Source organism: Hyperolius riggenbachi, chromosome 7 (genome assembly GCF_040937935.1).
Source record: "Hyperolius riggenbachi isolate aHypRig1 chromosome 7, aHypRig1.pri, whole genome shotgun sequence".
NCBI classification, from domain to species: domain Eukaryota; kingdom Metazoa; phylum Chordata; class Amphibia; order Anura; family Hyperoliidae; genus Hyperolius; species Hyperolius riggenbachi.
Genome location: NC_090652.1, coordinates 95,225,830 through 95,230,849, shown reverse-complemented (window position 1 = coordinate 95,230,849; position 5,020 = coordinate 95,225,830). Strand labels below are relative to the sequence as shown.

At 45.4% G+C, this 5,020-nt stretch overlaps 1 protein-coding gene across 4 annotated transcripts in view; it reads right to left on the bottom strand.

Moving 5' to 3' along the window:
- Positions 1 to 5,020, bottom strand: part of IFT140 (intraflagellar transport 140) — a 162,616-nt gene that overhangs the window by 66,858 nt on the left and 90,738 nt on the right. The window lies entirely within an intron of this gene.

Genomic DNA, 5,020 nt, shown 5'->3' with positions numbered 1-5,020 from the left:
ATCTGCATACAGAGGCTGGATCTGCCTATACAGCCCAGCCTCTGTTGCTATCCCAAACCCCCCTAAGGTCCCCCTGCACTCTGCAATCCCTCATAAATCACAGCCGTGCTGTGAGGCTGTGTTTACATCTGTAGTGTCAGTCTCAGCTACTCCCCCGCCTCCTGCATAGCTCCGGTCCCTGCCCCCGTCCCTTCCCTCCAATCAGCAGGGAGGGAAGGGATGCAGGCGGGACCGGAGTTCTGCAGGAGGCGGGGAGAGCAGCAGACTGACACTATAGAGATAAACACAGCCAGCTCTGACAAGCTGTTTGTCAGCAGCGTGGCTGTGATTTATGAGGGATTGCAGAGTGCAGGGGGACCTTAGGGGGGTTTGGGATAGCAACAGAGGCTGGGCTGTATAGGCAGATCCAGCCTCTGTATGCAGATAATATTCTTCAAACCCACCTCGGGTTCTCTTTAAGGAGAGAAGAGCATATTCTGGACCCTTGCATTAGGGGTATTTTACAGCATGAGAAAAGGATGCCTAGAATTCACAATGACTGGTTTTATAATCTGTTAATGTAAGAAAATAACCTGTAACACTATACAGTATTTTAATTTTTTGTTATTTATCACATTTTTGTAAAATAAAAAATTAATAACTAAGTAAAAAAAAAAAAGACTATTTACAAACACCAAATAAATGTGCATTGTCACTCGCACAGCAGGTACCAAATTGTGATGGGGGCTGTACATGGGACTGCTAGATACACCAGCATAAGCGATTGTTAATGTTAACCTGTAATGTTATAAAGGGTAACTAATCTAACACTACAAGAGTGCAGCATATTGTGGTGCCTGTGCATAACTATGATAATCCTCAGATCAGTTTCTGTGGCTTGTGGAAACCCCTGCAGCAAGCTACACAAGCAGGCCTTCGAATTTCAGATCACATTCAACTCCTTAGCCTACTATCAGACAGGCTACAGATCATATGTAATGGATAATGATCATTTAATTGGGTACCGTCATGCACCAGTATAGTATAGCCAAACCACTAGATAACCTGCCAGATGTCAGTGACTGACGGAATGCCAACCCGATCACTGCTGCTGCTAGCTTTTTACTGCTTGATGTTAGTTCATGAAGTTATACTCCTTTGTACTATTTCTCTATAACGGAACTTGGTGTCTGCCACTGCATCCCCAAGAAGCGCCCTTCACTGCATCTGCAAGGGGCGCCCTTCACTGCATCCGCAAGTGGCGCCCTTCACTGCATCCGCAAGTGGCGCCCTTCACTGCATCCGCAAGTGGCACCCTTCACTGCATCCGCAAGTGGCACCCTTCACTGCATCCGCAAGTGGCGCCCTTCACTGCATCCGCAAGTGGCACCCTTCACTGCATCCGCAAGTGGCACCCTTCACTGCATCCGCACGAGGGCGCCCTCCACTGCATCCACAAGCAGGCTCACTAATCCTCTGGTCCCCCACTGCCAGCTAGTTTCGTTTTTGCTGACAGGTTTGTCAGGACTGGCTATGCGTAGCTTTTTTTTCTGCATTCCCGACTGTAATTAGCGCTATTGCGGGCCGCAACGCGTACAAAAATACGCAGTGCCGCATTACGAACGCATAGATATGCGGCAACACGTATTTTTGTACGTGTTGCGGCCTGCAATAGCGCTAATTACAGTTACAGATTAGTGAGTGGCTGCGAGGGCACAGGACTGCTGCAGGGGGCTGGTAGAAGCCCCAGGTGAGTAAAACTCTTTTTTTTCTGGCTTAAGGTTCACTTTAAAGCAGACCTGAACTCAGAACTTCCTCTCACTCTACACAATAAGCAACAACATAATAACCTTTACAGAAAAACATTTCTTGGTACTGCCGATACAAATCCTGCAATAAATCTGCAATGTGTCAACTTACATGGAAGCAAACATAGGGTTAACATCCTGCATTAACAAAATTAGGTGCTTTGCCAAGGCAGATGAGATCCCTGAGCTGATACAGATGAAGAGATCAAATTACAACTTGTGATTAGAAACATATGAAGGTAATAAGACATGCTAAACTCTCTAAATACATACAGGCTGCATTTCTCTAGGTTTTCCTCCGGTCCTGTGCAACAGTTCAGTTCACTTGAGTCAGGAACCCTCATCTATCTGACAATGGTTTCCCACCTCCACTATATCCAATGGCGTAATCTCAGGTATACTAATCTTTCATATTAAAGAGGTATCCCTCATAAAGTACAGTGGGAACCCTCTCCACTGTGGTGAATGGTGCACCTTCCCCTCTACTTGGTGGGCTTTTGTGGACACCATACAATGTGGCACCCTTTATTCTCTCCTCAGTATACTATCGATGAAGGAGTCCGTACACAGACTGTCAGCAACAACCAATGTGAAGTTTATGGTCTCATCACATACATGCACAACAAATATCTGACCTGTTTAGGCCCAAACAGGTCAGACATTTGTTGTGCATGTATATGATGGGACAATAAACTTCACATTGCTTGTCCCTGAAAGTCTGTGTGCGGACTCCTTCATCGATAGTATACTGTTTAGCAGCCTAGGAGCCCAGCACCAGCATACTCACTGATGTGAGTGCAGTTCTTTTTGAATTAATCTTTATCCTCCTCAGAAGGACATCTGTATCTGTAACAAAGGTGATGTTTTGCACAATACATTAACCACTGCCCTGCAGACAACATCTAACCTTCTGATCAGTGGACCAATCGTCTATCAACTATTTGCCCTTTTCCCGACATTTCAGAGCCCCTCCCATCCAGATCTTTAATGTTAGGAAACTTCTAGCTCTTCATTTTATGAGCATTTCCTAAATGGTGCGAAAAACTCTCTAGTATACAAGCAACTGGCATAACACTTCAGATTGTCTTTAAAGCTACTCTGAGAGGACATTTCCTCTGTCAGTGTGGAAGAGGCATCAGTCTTCTGTACAAGCAATGTCCTAGCAGAAGGGTCAGGGTCACTTCCCTTTCAATCTAATAATGCTGAAATCATCATTTAAGAGGCTTTCCGCACAAAGCTGATGTGTGGACTGTCTGGACAGAAATCCCAACATCTCCCCAGCTATTCTGTGCTCACACCATTACAGCTGGAAGTGGCATAGATAATAACCAACGAAATGATAAATAACTAAATAAAGTTTTCTATACAAGTACAGGGCCACCCACAGTTTTGCTGTTTCAAGAGGTCCTGGCTTCCATAGACTATCATTAGGCTGCGAGCATGTTGGTGCAGGCTGATGATAACTTATGGGTGGCAAGACTGTTGGACTCAATGGAAAGAGACTCTCCAGTAATGAAGAGGTTTATGGTAGAAAATAATTACAGGGGGGTGGTGCTGCAGATCTTACCTGCATTTATGAGTGGTTTGTAAGTTTTGGGGGTTATTAATGGGCAAAGATTTGGTTGATCTTTAAAAGTAGAAATCCACTTGAGCAGGCACCGTCGCAGTATAAATAAGCTCTTTATTGATCACATGGGTTTAAAAAGGCAGTTAACAACGACAGACCGCTGTTTCGAGCTTAGAGCTCTTTATCAAGTTGTCAAAAACTGCAATACACAAAATACCACTTCCCACACAATATATAGCCAGTACCCACCAATCAGAGTGCAGCATTTGAAAGCAACCAGTCAGCTCGTGCCACTTCATAGGAGGACCTGATGGGGAACTGCAAAAAGCAACGTTAGCCCCACCTCCTAGATTGAAATCCAACAATAGCAGATAAAATATTACTTAAACTCAAAAAACAAAAAAAGTTAGAAGACCAACACACAAGCTTACCCATCTGTGTTCAAAAAGTGCAGCGCTGCAGCCATCAGAGAAAAAGACCTTCAATATACAGTTGCTAAACACCACGTATGCCGACCAATCAGCTCCAAGTCTCATAGCATGCCGACAAATAGGAAGTCATCTACACTGAACTTGCTCTAAAGCGCCGACCAATCATCAGTCAGCCAGAGCCTGAGCCTATAGGAGCAGCGCTAGGAGTCCTCTGACATCACCGCTGCTGTGCGCCGACCAATCAGCCGCTTCCCCATACGGCGGCTCCCATACGCATGACAGAGGCGGACATATGTCCGCTACGTCATGCATATCAAACTAATGGGCAATAATCCGGGCGTGGCCAGTGAACTTAGCGCTAGCCAATAGGATACTCAAAAGCCTCCCAACTATCTTCTGACAATAGAAGTTCCCACCCATAAACTTGCTTGCCATAAACCACGCCCGGATTATTGCCCATTAGTTTGATATGCATGACGTAGCGGACATATGTCCGCCTCTGTCATGCGTATGGGAGCCGCCGTATGGGGAAGCGGCTGATTGGTCGGCGCACAGCAGCGGTGATGTCAGAGGACTCCTAGCGCTGCTCCTATAGGCTCAGGCTCTGGCTGACTGATGATTGGTCGGCGCTTTAGAGCAAGTTCAGTGTAGATGACTTACTATTTGTCGGCATGCTATGAGACTTGGAGCTGATTGGTCGGCATACGTGGTGTTTAGCAACTGTATATTGAAGGTCTTTTTCTCTGATGGCTGCAGCGCTGCACTTTTTGAACACAGATGGGTAAGCTTGTTTGTTGCTCTTCTAACTTTTTTTGTTTTTTGAGTTTGTTAAGTAATATTTTATCTGCTATTGTTGGATTTCAATCTAGGAGGTGGGGCTAACGTTGCTTTTTGCAGTTCCCCATCAGGTCCTCCTATGAAGTGGCACGAGCTGACTGGTTGCTTTCAAATGCTGCACTCTGATTGGTGGGTACTGGCTATATATTGTGTGGGAAGTGGTATTTTATGTGTATTGCAGTTTTTGACAACTTGATAAAGAGCTCTAAGCTCGAAACAGCGGTCTGTCGTTGTTAACTGCCTTTTTAAACCCATGTGATCAATAAAGAGCTTATTTATACTGCGACGGTGCCTGCTCAAGTGGATTTCTACAATTTACAGTCCCAGTGGTGTGGAGAACTGAGAGCTGAGGCACGTCCCTGAACCTTCCAGTTGATGGGTGCTGCTCTACCAATCTG